Genomic DNA, 23,778 nt, shown 5'->3' on the forward strand with positions numbered 1-23,778 from the left:
TCTTTTTTTTCAACTTTGTGTATATGTCAGGGGTGACATATATATGTATATGTAAGTGTAGACTGCCACGGAGTTCAGACGAGGGCATTGGTGTCTCCTGGAGATGGAGCTGCCCAATATGTATGCTGAGAACCAAACTTGAGTCCTTTGGAAGAGTAGTACATGTTCTTAACTGCTGAGCCAACTTTCCCGCCCCTCAAGCAAAGAGTTACTTGACATGGCATCTAAATCACAATCCAGAGAGCTAAGAAGATGGCTCTGTCGGTAACGGACAAGAATGAGGACATAAAGTTAAGATCCCCAGAACCCACATAAAAAACTGGGTGAAGCACGGCACACCTGTAACCCCAAAACTAGAGAAGCTGAAACTGACAGACTTCCAGAGATCACAGGCCACTTAGTCTAGCCAAATTGACAAGCTCCCTGTCTAGCCTAAAAATATATTTAAAAATATGTTTGGCTTAAAAATATAGGTAGAGAGCAACTGAATAAGCTATCTACCATCAACCCCTGGCCTACATACACACATACACAAAACACACACATACACACACACACACATAAAAGAGACAGACAGACAAAGACCAGGAGATAGAGAGCACAATCTATAAATTAATTAATTAGTTTATATCAAAATTGGTAACTTTCATTCTGAAAACTCCGTAAGAGGGCGGGAAGACTTACTACACATGGGGAGAAATGTGTGTGCGGTTCACACACGTACACACACTGTGAGCAATTCCTTTCCAGGACACACACAGAATGCTCAAAACAAACCGCTTGAAACCTGAAAACCCCATGGAAGGGGCTGCAGATATGAGTGGTCACTTTGCCAATGAAGAGAGAACATGGGAGAGTCACAAAACCATAGAGCAAATAATGCATAAAGATGTGGATGACAAGCCCAGTAAAACACCCCCTGCTGGGATGACTGACAGCCAATGCTGGGCAGGATGCTGAGGCACTGGGCCACTTCAGCATAGCTGGGGTGACTGTGAAGGAGGGACCATCCCAGTTGTCTATAAACTCAACTCCCATTGCCTCAGAGCCCAAGAACTGCACTTTGAAATAATTATCCCAGGGCAGTGAGAAATAGAGAAATTACATTCACTCAAAATTCTGTATGTAATGTTCATAGTTCACTTCTGCAGACCTGATGCCAGCCAGCATCATGTGGTGATAGTAATAATAATAATAATAGTAATAAATAAGAGTTTGAATTAATCTCCAGAGATCTACAATGAGTTGGGGTTAGATCAATTAGTACGATGAAACCAGTAGGTGCCCAAACCCACAGAGTGCTGGGGTCAGGAGTCCGGACACTGGCTGCCTGGAAACCATCCTCCAGAGCGTCAGTAGGCCCAGTTTCTGGTGCCCGCTAGGATTCGGGGGACTCTTTTGAGGCATCTCAGGTTGTTGACACAGTCTCTGCTGCAGAAGTTTCTATTTCTCAATGGCTCTCAGCCTTAACCTTCCTTCCCCTGCAGAGCAGTATTCAACAGGACTGTCTGACCCTTGTGGCCAGTGGGAAATCTAAAGGCTGCTTATTAGCTCAGTCACACCCAGTGGTTAGGCAACTGGTTAGGATCCTTAATCACATAGGTGAGATCCCTTAGCTTGTGTATTTAATATAAGACAACTATGCCAATCTTCCATCCTCAACAAGGTCTCCCAGATTCAGGGAGAGGGACATGCAAGGCCTTCCCACTGAAGGGGCAGGAGCCCCGGTCACGATAGATTTCTGCCATTCCTTCCCTGCATGTAATTATGAAGAAATGGGGAGTTTTGCCTTCTGCCTTTCTCTTGCTCCCCTCTAAGCCATCCATCTTAAGAAGTCATCAGACTATTGCATAATAAAGAGGGAGATATGTAGTTGGCAGAGACTTGGCACGCTAGAATCCCGGGCTCCAGCCATTAGTGCCAGACTTAGAAGACGAAAATGTTAAATGGGAGCTTTATTTAGGGCATGAAATACTGGGCTTAATCTTGCAAGTCTTTAGGTGATTCCCAGAAGAAAGGAAGAGCAGAGAGTCTCCATCCCTTCCATAGCTGTAGGTGGGGCGCAGCAAATGCTTCATCCTCTGGGTCAGCATTGGTGCACCAGCACAGAGACCCTTCTGGAGCTGCAGCCTTGGCATAGTGCAGTGTGACGGGAGTAGACACTGGAAGTGGGCTCTGGTTTTTCCAGAAAGGGCTGCAGCAAACCCGCTGCAGGTATGCAGCCACTGACTGGCCCTGGGGCACCCAGAAACCATGTGGAACTTCTTTTCTTAGGAACAGAATCAGGCCTGGGATCCACACCCTAGAGCTGAAAGTCTGAGTCAAAGGCTGGGGGTGTCCCACCTGCAGAATTCCAGGGCCAGAAGAAACCCCCCCCCCAGGCCTTGAGAAGCTTCTTCCTCACAGGGGGCCTCCTCATTGCTAACAGGAGGTGTGGGGCCGAATGACCTCTGCCATCCTTTCGGCTCCCTGAATCTGCAGAGTAGCAGTAGCGAGCTCTAAAATTCTTTGCTGGGGTTGCTCATGGTGTCAGAATCTAGGGGTGGGGGGGTCATGTCAGCATCCAGGGAGAGATCACCCCAATCTCCTCCCTAGGAAGCCACTGACCTGTGAGTGATAAGCAGAAAACATGCACTGAATGTAAAGAGAAGTGAAACCAGACAACCCCTGAAACGAGGCTCAGAAACATTCACAGCAGGACTGGGTGGCCACAAACATGGGGGACACTGGGGAGGTGCCCTGTTCCATGAAAGAGGGGGCTGTGCTTCGGTGTACTCGAATGACTTGCTAGAAAGCTCGCTAACTAGATAAAAGACACGGCTTTATCTCTTTGATGCTGTTTGAAATCTGATTTCAAACCGAGCTGCATCTTCACCTGGGTTGACAAAGGGTTGCTGGGCTGCACCACTGTTTCGCTTCAGGAAACAGAACTCCTTCGTGTCTTGTCCTGGATTTGGTCACATCTGTCTGTCTGGGCTGTGGTAACAAGCCATAGACAGGCTGCTTAAACAGTAGGCACTTGTTCTTAACTGCTCTGGAGCCTAGCGGGTCGAATACCAAGATGCCTACAAGGCAGGTCTCACTTTGGGCATTCTCCCGCTTGCTTTATAGGGCCCCACTTTCCCGCTGTGTGCCACTGACCTCTTGTGGGGGTGGGAGGAGGTGCTCTCCGGTGCGCTCTTCCTGGAAAGCACTAACCCTAACATGCAGGCACCACCTCCTGAACTCATCAAACCCTAGTTACCACCAGCCCCTGCCTAGTCCCATTACATCAGCCTTAGGATAGTTGTGTTGTTGATTTGATTTGTGGGTTTTTTTCAACTGTGAAAAGACAAAAACCACTACTCTTGTGGCACAAGAAATACGCTCTTTCCTGTTTAACTCCTACTGGGTCACATTTGGTCCTGAGGAGGAGCATACAGCTGCCATGTGCAGAGATCCAGGAACAAGCATGAGGTTGTCTGGAGTGGTCCAGCGATAGAGGACTGGACTTCACAAGGCCCTGTCTCCAGCCACAGCACTGTAAAGAAAATCATGAAAATCAATGAATGGATGACTGGATGGGTGAGTGGGTGGATGGACAGATGGATGAGGGTGGGTGGGTGAGTGGGTGGGTAGGTGGATGGATGGATGGATAGATGGATGGGGTGGGTAGGTGAGTAGACAGGTAGAAAAATATGCAAGCAAATGGCTGAGGGGGTAGGTGCATTTGTATGTGGGTAGAGGGATAGATGAGTGAGGATGGGTGGATAGGTGGATGGGTGGGTGAGGGGATGAATGGGTGGATATATAGGTGGATGTATGAGTAGGTAGATGGGTAGATGGATAAGTGGGTGGGTACATGGATGGGAAGGTGGATGAATAGGCAGACTGATGGGAAGGTGGGTACATGGGTGAGAGCTTAGGTAGTAGACAGATGAGTGGTGGATAGATGGTTTGTGGATGGGTAGGTGAGCGGATGGATGGATGGGTAGCTAGATACGTGAGAAGTAGATGAATGGGAAGGTGGATAGGTGAGCGGATGGATGGATGAGTACAATTCTCATATCCCCTTCACTGCAGCCTCTCACAGAACGCCGGGAAAGTTCACAGCTGCTCTCAATCCCCGCCTTTTCTTCCCAAGAACCCGAAGCACAATTGTGGACTTGGTACCTAGCCTAAAGACCTCAACCAAGTCTAGCCCCTGGGCACCCCAGGCTCTCACTAGTCAGCAGGGAGCATCCTACCACAGTTCAGGCTACACGAGGCTGTGAGATCACCAGAACACATCACCCATTGTGACTCTGCATGACAGTGGGGATGCTAGTGGTTTTCCGAGGAAAACCGAAGTTCCCTTAGAGCCCTGGAGCTGCCATCTGCCTCGGCTTTGCATGCTCCTTCTTAGGCAAGCCCCGCCCCTGTCTGCCCGGGCTGTGAGACAGCACAATGCGCGGGACAAACTGTTTTATCAATCGTCTGACGCTAATCTGGGTGTTTTGTTTGACACTGAGAGAAATGAGAGATCACTAGTTGCTGCTGGCCCCCCCTCGCTGTCCTCTGGTGATTGGCACTGCCCTGCCTGAGTAACCATGACCCCACCAAGCACTGCCAGGCCTCCTTAGACTTACCGGCTTATCGCCCTTATATTTAGGAGCCACAAACGCCCATGTTCTGCAATGCATTGTGTCTGTGGGAGGCGATTGCAGGTGGAGGTCCCACTTTAATCTTCCCCTACAATTCTCACAGCCTCACAGGCAACACAATCACAGTGTGGAGCCTGGGACTTCCTTATGTAGGTCATGGCATCAGCCCGCTAAACTTAATTTAAAGTCTCCCTTACGCACAAGGCGATCTTCCAATAAAGTGCTTTGTGTTCCTAAGGTGACGCTAATCTCCTCCTCTAAAAGACCCGGAAGGGGGGGGGGTGCAGAAAGCTTGTGCAGGCATTCAGCTGCTTGAGGAGCATCTAGGAACTGAACGGAGACACCCTGGGAGGGAAGAGGCTTTACAGGAGGTAGGAGAATCTGTTCTGTGTGAGGCCTGCCTCCATACCCTTTATCATGAACCCTTGTATACCCCACTCACGCACAGGCCCACACATACATGCACGCGCATACACACACAATACTGGTGCATGCACACATTCCCATCCATGTTCCCCAAGAACTCACTCAGCCAGTATGACCTAGTTCAGTGAGGTCCGGCTACCTGGTGCAAGAACTTGCCCATCCAGACAGAATGGCCTGCGTCTGTGATCAACATGGTTCAATATATGGCCAAAAGTGGGCCTCTGTCTACAGCAGGGATAGAAGTTCAGTGGAAGTCAGTAACCTTGATTGTGTTCTTTATTCTTGAACTTGAGAAAATAGTGGGGTTAGGAATATAGCTTAGTATAGTGCTTGCCTAGCATTCTTATAGCCCTGGGTTCAATCCTTAGCACCACATAAACCCAAGCTTCGTGGCACATGTCTGTAATGGTGGATAGAGGGAGGAAGGTTAGTTTAAGATCATCTTGAGTTATGTACTGAGTTTGAGGCCAGCCTGGGACATACAACATCCTGTCTCCAAAAACAAAAAGAAAAAAAAGATAAGTACATTATCTTACATACACACACACACACACACACACACACACACACACACACATAATAGAAACTGAATGATATTGGTTGATCTCACCCATACTGGATGACATCCAGGTTATAAAGCTATACATAGTTTTCTAGGATAGCACAGAGAGGGTATAGAGCAGGTGCCAGGCCAACCTGAGCTATAAGATCCTACCCTTTCTTCCCCCAAAAAGCAAAATGGACCACCATAAACTAAATAACAAACCCTTACTCGGCTATTGCCAAAGCCTTGAGGGATCAATTGTTATGGGAATTGACCTCCTTGTGGAAAGAAGTAGAAAAACCAATTAAATATATGAAATAACACCTTTCAGTGCTGGACAACAGGTGTCAAATAAGTGGGATTCTCGAGAGAAGAGAAGTTGGAGTGGAGAGTCATGTTGGTGCTCAGTCCGCAGCAGGAGGACCCTTCAGTTGGGATGCATACAGTTTCCCAGTTCATAGCCCAGGGGCTGCTCCAGCCAGCAGAGCCAAGGGGCCTCACACACGTCCAGCCATCTGGCTTTGAAAGAGGCAGAGCAGACAGAGGCATAGGGTAGAACGTCAGGAGGGCGACAGAAAATACAGAGAGCTGGGTAGAGAGATCCATATGCACGGTTAGCAATCAGTCCCTAAGTCTGAAAAAGACCCACCAGATTGCAGCAGCTCCAACAATTCCCACGGCGGGTACAGAAGTGGGAAGAGTGGTGTTCCTATCAGAATGGAGCCTCGGGTACGCAGGGCATGGGGTATAAACAGTGTGGTACAAATGGCAAGAGTTAAAACTGAGATATAGCAATAAGGGTCTGAAACAGCTGTTACAAATATTGCAAGTATTTCCGTAATGATAAAGTGCAAGTATCAGATGTTGAAGATATGAGATGGAAATCTGGGGGGCAGGGACATCATTCTGCCTTGCAAGCCAGGAAGAGGAAGGAGGGTAGTAAAGGAGGTGCCCTAGGCACTGCCTTCCATCTGTGTGCTGCTCTTCCCAGATTATCTGAGGGGACAGGCAGGCCACGCTTGGTGTGGTGCACACTCGGTCAGCCTACCCATCGTGTCCTCCCACTAAGGCTGCCCAATCAGATCTCCTCCCCATCTCTTTCCTGTGCATGCTGAGAACCAGCTTCCCAAACCAATCATCATCCTGCCTGACCAGTGGCCATGGCTCTGCCAGGCCTCTCCTATCCTTCTAGCCAAACACTGCCGGTGGGGCCATGTCTGTGCCTCACAGGGCTCCTGAATTCACCAGTTAGGACCTTAGCCCTGCTCGTGAGATGATGGATCTTTACTCAATCTTCTAAAAGCTCAGTGAACTCAGGCGGGAGGAAGGAGGAGCCCCAGGACCTGAAGGGATCCATGTGACAGTCTCTCACTGCTGCCCAGCTCTAGCCACTGGTGGCATTAGTGGATGTGCATGCCAAGTGCTCCGTGGCAGCCTCGCTGCTACTGCAGCTGACTGCCAGTGTCGCCCGCTAAGAGAAGTGAACCAGGCTCCCTAAGGAGTCCTTCAGGTGGGCCCCAACACTTAGAAGTATTCAGTGCTTTTCTCAGTGTCTGAAATTTCCAAATAGATGTGGCAATTGCCATTTGGCAGGATAAATGCAGGCACTCACACGGTGTCAGGGGGGAACTGGACCCTGACCTCGGTAATTCCACCTACACAGCAAGAGCAGGGGAGCAAGGTAAGGGAAGCTAGAAGGTCAGATCCCAAAGAGGGACAGCCACCGAGCACCCAAAGATAGGCCCCAACCAAAGTCCCTCACAAGGTATGCCAGCCACCTACCAGAACTAGGCTGCCCCACCAAAGCATGGATGCAAAATTAGCAATCCACCCGGCCTTCATGTACTGGAATCCCAGCTCATTCGTAAGTCAGCTGGAAACTTCAACATTTTTTTCAACATGATTTTCGTGGTTCTTGGTAAAAATGATTGTAGTTACTACATGCACTGTTCCAAATCTCTCACCTGAGGAGGAGATTCTTTTCCTTTTTCTTTTTCTTTTTTTAATTTTTTTTTCTTTTTCCTTAAGGGGAGAAAAGACAGTGAATAGTTGGAGGTGAGGATGGACCTTGGCAGAAGCCAGGGAGCCCAGACAGTGCTCAGAGACCACCAGCACACTGCTCATAGGGCCAGTCAACCCATTATGACTGTGGGTGTCTAAGGAGAAGGGGGAAGAGGAGGCTTGTGTCATGAGGGAAGGAATAGGGGGTAGAACATTTAACTGTACCCTGAGAAATGCAAAATCTTCTTTGCAAGCAAGATCCACTGCTGCTTAAAAAACATGTGCTGTGGGTTCTTCAGGATGCTGCCCAAGCCATGTGTGCTGTGGGTTCTTCAGGGTGCTGCCCAAGCCATGTGTGCTGTGGGTTCTTCAGGATGTTGCCCAAGCCATGTGTGCTGTGGGTTCTTCAGGATGCTGCCCAAGCCATGTGTGTGGTGGGTGCTTTATGACTCTACTCAAGTCATGGTGTATGTTGTAGGTATTTTAAGACTCTGCCCAAGCCATGGTGTGTGTTGTAGATACTTTAGGATGCTGCTTTTGAACAAATTGGGAGATATCTAATCACTTTACTAAAACATGTCTGTAGAGCTAAAACTCAGTGAATTCCTGAGGGCCACAAGACACAGCGACTATGAGCCTCGAAGATAAGGAAGAACACTGGCTGCTGGCTATTTAGCTGGGTGGCATTTTATTCTCCTAAGTGTTCAGTGACTTCTGAATGTGCCCTGCTTTTTCATGACAGAAATGGCATGGTTCTTAGCTCATCCTGGGCCATCTGAGATCAGGAGCATCCTAAGTTCTCAGCAGGCATCCCTGGACCCTCGATTCTGAACAGTTGTTCTTTTTTCTTGCCTAGAATAAGCTCAATCCAGCCAACGCTTATTTCAGCCAGCCCTAGCCTCCAGAACTCTGTTGCCTAAACAAAAATATTAAGCTATTAAAATGCAATAAGCAGGAATGCAACTCTCAGGAATCATTTAGCTAGTTCTATGATTCAAGGACTCCTGGCCAGCCCCAGAACCAGTCACAAACAGAGCATTGGCTCCAGCTGGTAGACATAGCCAGTCTCTGAGTTCTGCTGCAGGTGCTGCCTATGCTGTGTTCTCCTCTCCACCCCAACACTCGAGGAACAAAACGCTGTGAAGGGCACTGTTAACTATGATGCACAAACTGGGGGATTTGTTAATGACACCTCCAGTTCTAAAAGACAGCAGTTCCGAAGCTAGAATCTCTCCGAAAACAAAGCCATTCGGGTGCACGTATTATTTAGTTTTCTGGCTGTGCCCCTGATGTCGGTGAGCCAGTAGTGGGGCCTGTCCCAGCATGGCCAGGCGTTCAGAAGATGCCTATTTTAAATGTAAAAGCTGATTCTTTCATCTAAGTACAGTGGTTGGGTTGTAGATCATGCTTCTCCAAAACATATCACATAAAGGGTAGCCTCCAACTTCGGATAGAGAGGGTCCATTTATATGTCGTACCTGCAGGCCTGATCGTGCTTTGCAGTATGTTCAAAACTAACCTGAATCCAAGAGGCACACACTTCTGTTTCCTGTCCTCTGCACCCCACTATCCATCTGTGAAATGGAGTGACAGAAATAAAAGGTCTCTCCCCAGTCACGGGGTTCTGTATCCAGGGATATCACAGCTATGGGATTTTAGGTCTCGTACTTGGCGTGACCAGAGCCTGTGTCCGTTGCTACGTGGTGTAGGTGACTGGTAGACTACTCCTGTGGGACATCTAGAGAGATAATGATAAGCAGAGGGTGGATAAGGATGGAAAGGCCTCGCTGGTCTGCCTTGTGAGGGGGCTGAACATGGCGCCTACAGAGACAGAGAAGAATGTCTCAGGTTGGCTCACATGCCAGGTGCTCAGGTACAGGACAAGTTGGCCAGAAGCAGCTGCCCTCTGGGTGAGGATAGAGCTGAAACACAGAGCAGGAAGCCAGAACAAGAGAGAACTAGCCACCTCTGAAGATGCAGGTACTGTACTGTACAGACACCTGAAGCTGTGACAGCGCCCCAGGAAACTGTGGCCAAGGGAACCCTGCACTCAGCTCCAGTCAACCCTGGGGAGCCTGCTGCAATTGAGAAGCGCTGCATATGTAACCATTGTGCTGACAAGCTGAGCTGGACTCTGGTGGCTGGGATAGATCCTCACCTAATTCTGGAGTTGTCTAGATCTACCACCATGATGCCTACGGGTGTGTTGTTCCTCTCCCACTTGGTGGCATTGACTTTTCTGTCTCCTGTCTTATCACACTGGCCACAGTATGTGGCACTGTCTACTAACTGATGAGACCCACATAGGCTGCCAAGTAGCTAAGGGGGACAAGATTTATGAAGAGACACTGGAGACTGATACAGCAGCCATGGAGTCCTTCTGGAATTTTAGACAGTTTGAGCATGTGTCAGGATGATGCTAAGAGGGAGAGACAAGGACACTTCTGAGCAGATCTAGAGGAATCCCTGCCTGGCCATGTGCAACCAAAATCCCTACGGGCTCCAAACCTAGAGCACAAGAGCTAATGGGCCCTGGCCAAGAGAAAGTGCCGTATTCTAGCCACTGTTCAACTGTTGTCAGTTTGCTCATGTGAAAAATGTGAGAAGAGAGATTAATTAGGATTCTCAATTTACAATCAGTTCTCCAAGAATATGGACTCAAATTAAATTAACAGATGTTTTAATTTTCTCCTATACCTCCACGGTCTGATTCTTAATCACACCACATCCCAACTCTTATCATAATTGAATTATATAGAATCACAGTTCACTCAACCAATCTGTGCGCGTGGCTCTTTTGCACCAGAGCCCTGCAACCGCACCTCCTCCTCTAGCGCTCAGATTCCCTGATGGTCCAACGTGGTAGCCTAGGTCAGCCTCAGCTCTGTAGCCAGGCAGGGCAGCAGGAGCCAAACCTTAATGTGGGCTATTGGATTACATTTAGGTGGCTTCAGGTGGCTAGTGGCTGTATTACTCCACATCACGGATCTGGGATCTGTCTGTTCAGGATGTGAACATAGATAACACCTGTATTAGGCAGGGCTTCCTAAAGGAATAGGATGAATAGAATAGATTGGATAGATAGATGATAGATAGATAGATAGATAGATAGATAGATAGATAGATAGATAATGATGGATGGATGGACAGATGGACGGACGGATGGATAGATGGATAGATGGACAGACATATAGATGTATAGACAGAGAAATGTTATTTAACTGGCTTATAATATTTGTCTGGGCAATCCAACAATGGCTATCTCACCTTGTAGAGGCCAAGAGTCCGGTAGTTGTTCGGTTCCTTAGGCTGGATGTCTCAGCTGTCCCAGTCCGGTGCTGAAAACCTGAAAGAGTCCCAGAAAGATCTTCTGTCAAAATCAGAATCCCAAAGAAGTGAGTTCTAATCTCAGAGAAGAAAACGTCTCATACTATAGTGGATGGACTTGTCAGTGGGAGTGGGGATGGATAGGCAAAAAGCAGTTTTCTTCTCCAGTGTCCTTATATCTGGGCTGCCACATAAAGATGCCACCAAGATTTCGGGTGCGTCCTTCTGCTTCAATCCCTCACAGGGGTGCCCAGGAGCATTAGCTCATCCTAAAGGCAGTCAGGTTGACAGCCAAGATGAGTCATCCCAGCCCTCCTGTCCCTACACTGGGTATCTGCTGCAGTCATAATCAGGAATGTCTCCCACAGGGGACATCTGCCGGCTCTGTTCCTTACTGTCCCTTCTCCCTGCCGTTTCTGCGAACAGGTGATATGTAATAGCTCTGCCCCTTCTGAAAACATTCTTCATGGGCCCAGGAAGCCCTAGCCAGTGTCCCCCAAGAACAGTCAGGCTTGCACCTGGTCTGGCTCCCCACTCCTCCTCTCGCCAGCCCCAGGGCACCACAGACTTTTCCTGTTCTTCAGCCCCACTCCCTCCATGGTCACTGCTGACCTTAGGCTGTCTTCAGACTGGCACATCTGTCCTCTTCTGCCATGACTTCTTATGATGTTTAAGTTGTGGGCTAGCCCCTTCCTTTACACACTCCTCCTCCTCCACTGCACATCTCCTCTCCACAGCCCTGGTGCATGCAGCCCTCCACGGTTGGTGGCTATCCCCCTTCTTCCATTATTTTCTGGCCTGACCGCCTGTCTTCCCGCTGTAAGACTGTGGGGAGCTGCAGATCAGGAGCCAATTAGTTCATCTCTTAAAATGCACGCTGTGATGTGGTCATGGAGCATCTATCCCTCTTCCCTGCATACTCTCCCTGCCACCTCAGCGGGGAACATAGCCCTCTGTTCTTTTCAGAAGTACTGGCAAAGAGGCGGCATCCGTACCTGCCTGCTCTTGTGCATCCTGAGTCCTCTCTTGACTAAATTCTAGAAAATCATGTTCTGGGGCTGGAGAAATGTCCTCCCTTTCCCTGTGCAGACACAGCATATTGCTCTGATCCTATAATCACCATGTGGCCTGGCCCCTAAGGCACCTAAAGACTGGCCTGTTTCTGACCTTTTAGAGAAGATTCAATCTAGACTTAAAGAAAAGAAAAGAAAATTTTCAAGGAAAAATCATATCTCACTAAGGATGGCGCTAGCAGTTTGAGAAACACCAGAAGGAGGCAATCACGCCTGTGCAGTGCATCTATGCCAATGGCTAATGAGTTAGACTAGCAGGCAGGCACATCGGTTCTTCATGCTGGTACTTTTCCCCTCGCAAATCGGCCAGGTCTCTCCATCAGCCCTGCAGGTGAGCCCCAGGGACCATGCTCAGGTGTCGTGAAGAATCTCCCCCACCGTCTCAGACTTGTGATTCAAAGAGAAGGCCAATAGCTTAGGGAGGAAGCATTAGCCCAGGGTTGAGTTGGCTCCTAGTGTCTTTCCCCGCCTGAGTCACAGGCTTCCTGCAGTCCCCTATGGGCTGGTTCTATAGGAACTGAGCTTAGGAGATTTCCAGGGAGCAAAATGATACAGCATGTGCTCTGTCATGGTGCCTAACTTCACACGTCTGTTTTCTAGCGTTGGCTATGAATTGCACCCACCAAGCCTCCCAGAGGCATGACGTTTAAGCACGTATGTTGGTTACTTCTCTAGCTGCTGTGACAAAATATCCAACAAAAAGCAGCTTATTCTGGCTTACAGTTTGAGGGGATACAGTGCATCGCTGGAGGAAGACACCGCAGTAGGAGCAGGAAGCTGGCTGGTCAGTCACTGCCTCCAAACTCAGGAAGCAAAGCGTGAACACGACCTAAGACCCAGCTACAAAGCCTCAAGGCCCACGCCCTCTCTCCCCTCCCCTCCACTCAGTGATGTACTGTCTCCAGCAGGGGTCCAGTTCTTAAAGGTTTCTCAGTCTTCCCAAACAGTGCCATTATCAGGGCACCACGTTTTTAAACTTGAACTTATGGGGGACATCACACATTGGGCTGTTCATTGCCATGCACAGAAACCTCCAATCCCTCCCTAGAGAGGATTGAATCATTTCCACATGAACTTGTTCTTAATCTCCCTCTGGGATTTCTGGTCCTGCTCGTGACTAAAATCAGGTGAGGCTGAGTTGGCTAGAGGCAGAAACCTGGTAAGGCTCTTAGCATCGCACGGCAACCCTGATACCATGTTAAAAAGACACCTTCTAGCCTAGCACTATGGTCCATGTGTCAGCATCTGCAGACTTCCCTGGACAGGCTCTGGCCAGTTGCTGAGGCTGCCCTTGGGTGCTGGGCCCTGGTACAGGATTCCCCTGACCATGCATCTTACCCTATGTCTGGAGACAGTGATAGTCTATAGAATGCTGCAGAGTGTGGGCTCCAGAAGTCACCTAAGCCTGCCTTCCCCTGGCTCTCTAGAGCACATCCTTAAACACTAGCATGCAAGTCTTCAGAACAGGAAGGACTGAACACAGATGAGCCCTCCCTAAGGTCTGTACCATGTCTCACTTGTGGGGCCTTCAGAGGGAAAGTGCTAATGGGTTTTCTTGCAAAATGTGTTCATCAGTATATCTGAGCCAAGGAGGAGGCATCAGGAGAGACTGGAAGAAACCAGCTGCTGCATAGACCTTTCAAAACCACCATGCCCCATAAAGACCTAGACACAACCATTATCACATCCAGGCTGAATGGTCAGGTCAGACATTGGTCCAGTATAAAGACACACTGCCCTGGCCAAAGGGATGACTCTGCAACCCTACACCATGTTCCCAATCCAATACCTCACTCTTAATCTGCCACCTGACCCACAGGCAAGATACACCTGACGCCATTCTTGTTGACCACACAACCTTGCTTCCCAAGGAAAAAGAACAGGCTGTTGGCAGCCCCCCAGGGCTTCCTGTAGAGGCTACACCTGGCTCTGCTTTCTCAGACTCCGCCCTCCAACTTCTCCTCCGTAGGAAGGAGGACTCGGGGCACTGGAGACTGTTGTTCCAAGCACACCTTCTTCTTATGAATATGGATTAAAATGGTAATAAACATTGAGCAAATAATAGACACAATTGCCTTTTAAAATAAACTCATATGTTTGTAACTCACCATGTGCTTTGGGGATTTGTGTAATTTTCACATCTCTCTCACCTCTGCCAGTGTTTGGCTTTCTCATTAGATTCTTATTTGGACAAAACAACAGAGAATTGTGATGTACGAATCATCACCAAGACACTTGTAAACAGTTACCCTAGATCAATCCTAAGGCTTCCCTGGTGCTAGATCCGGGCAGACAGCTGTCTCTCTCCTGGATCTGAGACTACATAGAGAAATGGGTTTGTCCAAACATCGTGGTCCATTATGAGCTCGTGACCTCTGACCTATGGCTCACCAGCTAGAGAGCAGGCAGTGTATCCACCCCTCCCTCTTCCATCCTCTTCCATATGTCTCTCTACTTGACCCACTTTCCTCTCTCTCTCTCTCTCTCTCTCTCTCTCTCTCTCTCTCTCTCTGTGTGTGTGTGTGTATGTGTGTGTGTGTCTTTCTCTTTCTCCCTGTCTTTATATCCTCTCCCCTCCCTTCCCCCACCCAGTCTTATTTCTGTTCCTTCTCTCTGGCCTCTTTCCCATCATCACATTGTCCCTTACAAGGATCCCTCTGGTGACATGGATCCTACCTGTGTAACATGAGATGATGTCTCATCTGGACATCTTAACTCTGCAAGGTCCCTTTTGCCCTGTGAGGTGGTACAGTCACAGTGCAAGACTGGAATGCATTCATATTTAAGGTTCACATCTGCTCGGCCTGCTCTCTATGTGGCCCACAAGTGGTCTGCATTCAGAGTCCACCCCAGGAGCCACTACAGGGGCTTTTCAAAAAAAAAAAAAAAACTGTGGGTTTGTTTTTAGGGTAAAATATGTAAATCATTCAGGAGAAGGCCTACTATTTACTATTTTAACAAGCCTCATGCCACTGTCTCCTCTGGGGGGGGTTCTTAAAAGTCACAGGCAGTTTGCTCCTGTATCTACACTGCTGTGGACAGTGGTGCCATCAATGCTAGCACAGGGTCCTAGGGAAGCCATGTTTATAATTTTTAGAGGGCATTCCACACTGCCCTCCACCCTGACTGCGTGTCTCACACCCTAATAGCCTGACATACAGCGGTGTGTGTGGTGACAATATTCTATATATGATACTATGTAAATTTGAAAGAGGAGGTCTCAAATTAAATATTCTTGCTGGAACTAACAGGGTTGGCGGGACACTGCGAGGTGACGAATAAGTCATTACTTGATTATGGTGATGGGTTCAAAGGTACACGATACATCCAGATCTACCAATGATATGCATTAAGAGTCCACACTTTGGGTGTATTACTTACAAACGAAGCTATTAAGAGCACTTAGTCCCCAGCTATTGCTCCTGTCAGATGTTAGCTTCCTACTGGGCATCAAGTTATACTCTTCTGCTTCCAGCTTGCGTGAGCTGCTGGCCATTAGACTTGCTCTTGGGGATCCCACAATATGTGTAAACACTGTCCAAATGAAAACTCATTGCCAAAGTCACAGTGGGGTTTGCACAAATTTCCACCCACCCAGTGGTGCCAACCGCCACTTTTCGAAGCTTGAGTTCTGTAGAACCGGGTGGAAAATGGTCTCACTGAACTCAGAGAAAACTCAGAGAAAGTATGGCAGGCCTGGGTCCTCCAAAGCCACCGGGAAAAGCTGAGCACCCTCTTGCTCTCTAGCCTCCAATGCATCCCTAGTGAGTTGGCTCACAGTCCCTTCCTCCCCTTTTAAAGATGGGGCCAGTGGGTGAGCTTCCATAGCTCTCCTTCATGCCCAGCCTTGGCCTCTATGCCCCCACTGACCCACAAACCTTCATCTCCTCTGTAAGGTGATGGTCACAGCTCTGGGACCAGGCATAGCATCTACAAAGACATCATTCTACAGCCCCAGCTACAGGATGGCTCACATATTAAGACCCCAGAGGGGCAAACTGATGAGACCACTGGACTCTTATCGACTTCCCCACCTGCCCAGGTATAACCTGGAGACCTGTGGGGAAAGCTATCTCCCAAGGACTCAGTCTGAGCTTTGGCATCCGGGGTACAGCAGTGCCCTCTCATCTGACTCCATTGCAGCCTGGCAATGCAAAAGCGAAGGGACTACCATCTGTCCCCTTGGTAAGCATTAACCACCACGTGGCCCTCAGATGCCACCCGCTGCCCTGCTCTAATTGTTTCTGTCCTTCAATGGAGCCAGTGGCATTCACCCTAAGGGCGGGTGATTTCCTACCGTTTGTCTATTCTAATAGCTCTCCCCATGAACAGGGGAGCCTGGGGTCTCTGAGTCTGAAACTGTCTCCTGACGATATTGTCCTTGAGTGTTAAGTTAATGGAACTGAAGAGGGAATTGCTCAGGAGCTGGGAACAGGCCTCCATCTTTCCCTGATCTCCCAGATGACTCTGTTGGGACCCACTAGTGATGGAGGATTGAGGCTACTCTGGGTGGGGGTGGAGGCTGTCTCGTAGAGGTCATTTTTTTCGTCTGCCGTCACATAAAATCGAAAGCATAGAGAGTGCCAGGAGAAAGTTTTTTAAACTTTTATGAATTATTCCCACCAGGAGTCATAAGCATTTTTCACTGTGGCCATTTCGGCTCAGCAGAGCGGCGAGTGGCCGACAGCTGCCTGGCTTTGTGATTAAAGGCTATGTTCTGCCGCCCGGTCACACAGGCCTGGGAGAGGGTGGACCGTGTCCTCGGGGCCAAATCCATTCAGTCAGGAAACAGGAGAACAAAATGCAAGAACAAGCTGTGGTCCCACGAGGAGTTGCTTCCCGAGCCAGGCTGAGAATGACTACATCCACACCAGAGGGCAGATGCAGAGAGAGCTGAGGGAAAGGACCCTGAGCGAGTGAGCCACCATGTCTGGCATCCACACACACTTGACTAGGGGCTGTTGTGGCCTGTGAGTTGTGTTCCTCAGTCCTGCTTATGTCCTGCCATCTGTCCCACTCCCCTGACTCACAGCTCCGGGAGGCAGAACTAGCTGCTCTTCTGACTGGTGCTCTTCCTGGGGCCACCTAGCCGTGCTCAGCTGACCTTGTGAGCACTCGCAATACCTGGGCTCTAGTACTAACATCAGTAAAAAGAGTCATCATGGAACCTACCAGAGAAGTGGTTCTGAGAAGCAAAGGGTCCAATATTTTCAGCATCCCCTGAGAGCCCTGAGATCAGAAGGCCCAGCACATTCCCCTTGCATGTTCCAAGATCACACAGAGGACTAAACCCAGGTTCATCCTCCAAGCCAGAGGGAAACAGCCTGGGAGTCCGAGTCTGCCTCCTTATTGTTTCTAGTAGAAGTCTGTGTGCTCATATGTGTTCTAACAGGGAGCCACAAGATCGCCACACACCTATGTGGGACTCAGAGGGCTGAGAGCTGGCTGAAGACAGGGTGATCTTCTGTGTAAACCCACTTCCACCTCCCAGGAACCAGAACCTCTGAGACAATTCCAGCAGAGATGCTAAATTGCTGGGACACAGTCCCAGTTTTGTGATTTCCTGCTGTCCCGGTAACACTCTCAACGGGTCTTCTTTATCGCTGATGACCCAGAGATTAGCTGTGCAGTGCATTTAGCCCTGGTATCTCCTCGCCCATGGTTTGTCACCCCCTGTTACCTATCACAGGAGCCTTTCAACGAAGCTAGCAGGTCTCTGCCAAGGGCACAAGCATTAGCAAACAGAAAGTATTTCCTTCTGTGTGAAGCAGGTGCCAAGGTCTGCCCTGTCCAGGGAACACCTGGGACTGGTACTCCATGACAGGGAAGTTATCTGGGCATCTGGGGTCAGTGTGCCCTGAGGCAACCTCACTAAGCAGTGTTGATGTGTTTTGTTTGCTCATACCCCAACTCCCTGTGTAGGTTCCCTGTGGAGCCTGGAATCAGGTTTCTTCGTGGGAGGTGACACCGAGGGACCATCATGATTTGACTCAGAGATGTCTCCCGGGGTCTGTTGTATTGGAAATCCCATTGCCAGCTGATGGTTTGGGGGGGAAGTGATGTGACCCTCAGATGGAGTGACCATTTGATGGAGTCATCATTTGGTGGCATTATTAAGATGTAATAGACAGTAGAAAGCAGGACCTTGTTGGAGGAAGTGGGTCACTGGAGTGTGGCCTGGACACATGGATCTTCCTTCCTGTCTCTGCCTCGCCTCCACTTCCCAGGTGCTCTCAGGGAAGAAGCTCTGCTCACATGCTCTGACCATGATTTAGCCATGATTGTTTGATGCACCTCAGGTCCCAGTGGAGCCAGCCATGCTGGCTAGTTTTATGTCAACTTGATACAAACTAGAGTTATCTGAAGAGGAAACATTAATTGAGAAAACTGCCTCCATAAGACCTAGCTGAAGACATTGTCTTAATTAGTGATTGGTGGGGAGGGTCCAGCCCATGGTGGGTGGTGCCATCCCTGGGCAGGTGATCCTGTGTTCTATAGGAAAGCAGGCTGAGCAAGCCATGGGAAGCAAGCTAGCAAGCAGTACCCTTCTATGACCTCTGCATCCGCTCCTGCCTCCAGATTCCTACCCTGCTCAAGTTCCTGTCCTAACTTCCTTCAGTGGTGGACTATAGATGTGGTCTATATAAACCCTTTCCTCCCCAACTTGCTTTTGGTCATGGTGTTTCGCCATAGCAATAGTGACCCAAACTAAGATACCAGCTGACATTGGACTGAAGCCTTGACAGTATAAGCACCTTCTTCACATGGTTTCTCTGAAGTGTTTGTCACAACAACAAAAAGCTGACAGCAGCCACACCCTGGGTGCCTGTGAGATTCTGGGAGGCCTCACAGATGGGGGCTGCTTGTTCTTCCTCAACTCCCACACCAAAGGTTCCTCTTTTAAAGGCCAGGATTTGTGCAGAGGTTCGTAAAGAAATTAACCTTGCAGGATCCAGAAGACCCAGCAGTGACCCCAAACAACCCTAAGCAAACCGTAAACCAAAGCGACCTAGGTGCCTCTGATGGCAGCATCACAGTGAGTTTGTCCTCTGCTATGTCCCATCAAGCTGTGTCCTCCCTTTGGGTTGAGTCCCCCAGGTTGGTTCCTTATCTCTCACAGATGTGAGTTCCCAGATTCCAGAGCACACATCTGGCCCTGGCACTCTCAGTTCTTAATCACCCATGTGTGGGAGCAGGTGACAGAAGTTCTTCCAATGTGTGCATCCTCCTGGCCTCTCGGCGGCGCTGTCCACGGATACGCCCTCTGCTTCACTGCCGTAATCTTGTCTCAACTAGACCCTGGGGAAATGCAACAGAAAGTTGCACAAAGGCAACTCTGTCTTTCTCTGCATTTCTGCCGTGTGTGCATACTACTTCAAAAACTCTAAGCAACAAAAGGGGTGCCCTATCCTGGCCTCAGTCTTTCTCCCCAGTGGCAGCCATAGAGCCTAACACACATCAGCCATGCCACATGTGGCCAGTCATGTGCATATGCATGACAGTTTTCACAAATTGGGGTGTTCTACACTCCTTTTCATCCAACTTTTTTATCTTGTTTGTTTTTTGAAACAGGGTTTCCCTGTGTAGCCCTGGCTGTCCTGGAACTTTTTTGTGGACCAGGCTATCCTCTAACTTCTCCTCTGCCTCCCATGTGCTGGGATTAAAGGCATGCACCACCACCACCCACCATCTGGATATTTTAATATTGGTGCCTTTGTGGTTATGTTTCAGCACTAATGAGCATTCTTTTCAATGCCTGTGTAGATTCCACTGCACAGTGAAATGACCCTAGAGTGTGTGTGTGTGTGTGTGTGTGTGTGTGTGTGTGTGTGTGTGTGGTCTTTCCCATGTTATGGGATATTTGTACACTGTGTGAAGATGTATTGCTGTGATTGGTGTAATAAAAAGCTGCATGACCAATAGCTAGGCAGAGCCACCGACCAGATTTGGCTCGATAATTGAAGCCCACTAAACTGTCGGCTCTGGACATTGCCGACCTAGTAGCCAGGCAAAGCAACAAGGAAACCGGCAGCAAGCCCTGTACTTGCAGGGTCTCTCTGAATAGATTGCAATGCCTACTACTGCTCCACAGTGACTGAACATCTTCTCTATGAACTGAGCAAGAGCTCAGCACCAGTGCTCAGAGCAAAACCTTAGAGTTCAGCAGACAGAGGGAATACCTGAGTCTTTGGGGAGGGGAGCAGTGCTGGGTCAACCTGGGAAGGCAAACTGCCTTTGGGTACAGGGGATGAAAAGGATGAGCCAGAATTGGAAGGTGGAGCAGGAACGTGGGGTCCAACAAGAGCAGGTGCGGAGCCTAGAAAGGTGGGCTTGAAGGAAGTAGGGGTGGTGGGATTCTTTCCTTCGAAAGAGTGGGTTGTTTGAGTCCACGGTATTGGGGCAAGATGGGGCAGAGATTACCTGAGAATCCAGGGTGAGTAGGAAAGAAATCAGAAGCCCTCAATGCGGAAGCAGATGAAAGCGGGAGGGGGGGCAGCTGTGTGGAACTGAAAGTAAGGTGGTCAAAGATACCTGGTCTTTGAACTTCAGCGGCCAGATGGGTATTTGCCACATGGGGGCTCTTGCTGAGCCCCCAAGGCCTCTCTGGGGACCTTGAGCTCCCTGGAGGAGGGATTTGTGGGACCTTGGATGCCAGGAGTTTTTGAACAAGTTGCACGGCAGAGAAATGAGGCTACACAATCAAATGCCTCTATTGCAAAGCCCCCCCCCCCAATGCAAACGTGAGTTAGGAAGCATCTTTAAGCATTGATTTCCAAGGCATTTGGCAAGCAGCTCATAATTTTACACAGCTGCTGTAATAACATGGTGAGCTGACTTGTACTAGATGCTGGTGGGAAATATTTCAGAAATGGTGTTCTCCAGTTTCCAAGCATGACATATGCCTGGCATAGCAACCTCCTGTGACATAACCAGCGATTAGAGAGTGACAGCCTTCCTATTATCCCAGGAGTCACAGCCCACATGACTGAACTAACTTGAGCCAACTCTTACTGGGAAATATATATAGAATTTGTCCTTTAAGAAGGGGAGTACAAATACGCCCTTAAGATCATTTGCCACTGTCCATACAGGTCAGAGTCAGGTCTAATATTAGTAGATGATAAATGAGCCGGCAAATTGAAAGTTATTGCTGGAAAAATATGCCTGATCCAAAGTGGGCGATGTCAAAGTAAACCCTGCCTTTCACATTCGTGCTGCCAATTCTAGAAATAAAATAATTACACTCTTCCTGAAATCGTGATGCTCAGGGAAAGCAAATGAGGGCTTCTCACAGCCACTCTGCACCCACCCTCTATTAAGCCAGGTTGGCATCCAGGCACCTGCTTCCTGGTGGCGGTTATGGAGCTATGCATTACACATGGGGAAGGCCAGGCTTGAAAAGAATCTGCCTTGACTTCATAGGCGACGGTTGCTTTGGAAACTCTGCGCCTTTGTTGTGAGGAATGCGCTCCTAATCACAGCATCCCTATCCAGGTAATTCACCCAGCCTAAAGGACAGCCAATTTTCCCAGCTCACTGATATCAGTTCAGAATATAGTGATGTTCACTGTACCATAGACACACACACACACACACTCACAGAGGTACACGAGGGGAGGGAGAGGCACACACAGAGGTGCACACAGAGACAATGAGACACAGAAAAAGAAAGACACACTCAGAAAGGGCAGCAGAGAAAAACACACCGAGGTACACACACAGAGAGACACACAGACACACAGAGGTACACACTCAGAGAGACACACAGACACACAGAGGTACACACTCAGAGAGACACACAGACACACGGAGGTACACACTCATACAGACACACAGACACACAGAGGCACACACTCAGAGAGATACACAGACACACGGAGGTACACACTCAGAGAGACACACAGACACACAGAGGTACACACTCAGAGAGACACACAGAGGTACACACTCAGAGAGACACACAGAGGTACACACTCAGAGAGACACACAGACACACAGAGGTACACACTCCTCAAAGAGGGCAGCAGAGAAAGATACTCAGAGACACACACAGAGACATACATAGGCACTCCCACAGAAACATAAAGAGACAGACAGACAGACAGACACACACACACACACACACACACAAGGAGGCACACCCTCAGAGAAAGACAAACACACAGAGAAGCACATACAGAAAATCACGCAGAGAAACACGGAGAGAGGCACAGGCATGCACATACACAACACCACAGGCACACACACAAATAGGCACAGGATTCACTCAGATACCCCAGATACACACAGAAAGACATACACAGGCACACCCACACAGAGACACACACAGTGATACACGGAGTCAGAGACAAGCACAAATGGGCGAACACAGGAATGCACATGAAGGTATACACAAACACAAACATGGAGGGTGACACAGGCAGACATATACAGACACATGGGCATACATACAGAAGTTCAACATAGGCACACACAGACACGGAGAGAGACATACACATACAACACAAACACACAGGCACACACAGAGGTGTACACATACATGCTCACACAAGATGTGCACACATACACATATATACTAACTATTGCTCAGGCAACCATCTTGCCATCAATGGCTGCATTGGCAGTTAAGCTTGTCAGGAGGAACTGGGAACTTGCTCATTCCTGAGATCTCAGCAATGTGTTAGCGCCCTGTGGCTGAGGGCCAAGTGTGCCCTGCACTCTCTACCCTCCATGGATTCCCACATCAACCTCATAAGTAGGTGCATGATAATCCCTGTGTAGCAGGTGAGGAAATCAAGGCAGAGAGCACCATAGAGACTGTGCCCCCTGAGCCCCTGGACCCAACACTAAGACATGTGAGCCCAGTGTGCAGCTCCATTGGCAGCTGCAGTGAGTGGGTATCACTGGAGCCATGGGCAGTTATCCCTGTCATTCACCCAAGGTCCCCACAATGATGCTTCTTTGCACAGCTATATAAGCTCCGTGTCAGCACTGATGACCTTGAACCCTGGCCCCACCACCACTAACAACTCTCAAGTGCTCCCCCATGGAGTTGAGCTCTTTGGGTACCCCAAATATTAACTCCATTTCAGACATGTGTTTTGCAGATGTCCCCTCCCCTCACGCTTGTCCCTTCTCTACTCTCCTGAGGAACTGAATGAATGAGTTTGGATGATCTGCAGCTTTTAAGTGATGTACAATCCCACTTGTCTATAGTTATGCCCTCAGGCAAAAAAAAATCCAGACCAAGGTTACATATCTCATCTCCCATACTGTTTTCTTCTAGCAGTTCACAGTCAGCCTTCCACTGAAGGCCTCAGTCTGCTAGCCCCATCCTACAGATTATCCTGAGTGCATGAAGCACCTGCTGTGTTCAGGAGAGTGTGTCAGAGGGGTGCAAGAGAAAAGGTCACATAGTACAGACACGTGTGCTTACATGACTCTCAAAATCATCCCACCATATGACAGACGGTTAATTCTCATTGTCAGTTTGACAGCTTCCAGGAAGCAAACCTTTGAGCACACCTATGGGCGCATCTCTAGATTAGGAGAACTGAGGTGGAAAGATCCACCCTCGTGTGAATGGTACCATTCCATGGGCTGGGATATCAAATTGAATAAATATGAGGAAGGGAGTTGAGTCCCAGCGTTTCTCTGTCTCTCCGTCTTGACTATGGATGCGAGGTGACGAGCTGCCACCAGCTTCTGTTGTGCCTTGTCTCCACAAGGACTACAGTCCTGAGCCACAAGCCAAAACAAACTCCTCACTGCTTAAGTCGCTTTC

Source organism: Alexandromys fortis, unplaced genomic scaffold, assembly GCF_014885135.2.
Source record: "Alexandromys fortis isolate MF-2015 unplaced genomic scaffold, M_Fortis_MF-2015_v1.1 scaffold_3, whole genome shotgun sequence".
Taxonomy (NCBI): Eukaryota; Metazoa; Chordata; class Mammalia; order Rodentia; family Cricetidae; genus Alexandromys; species Alexandromys fortis.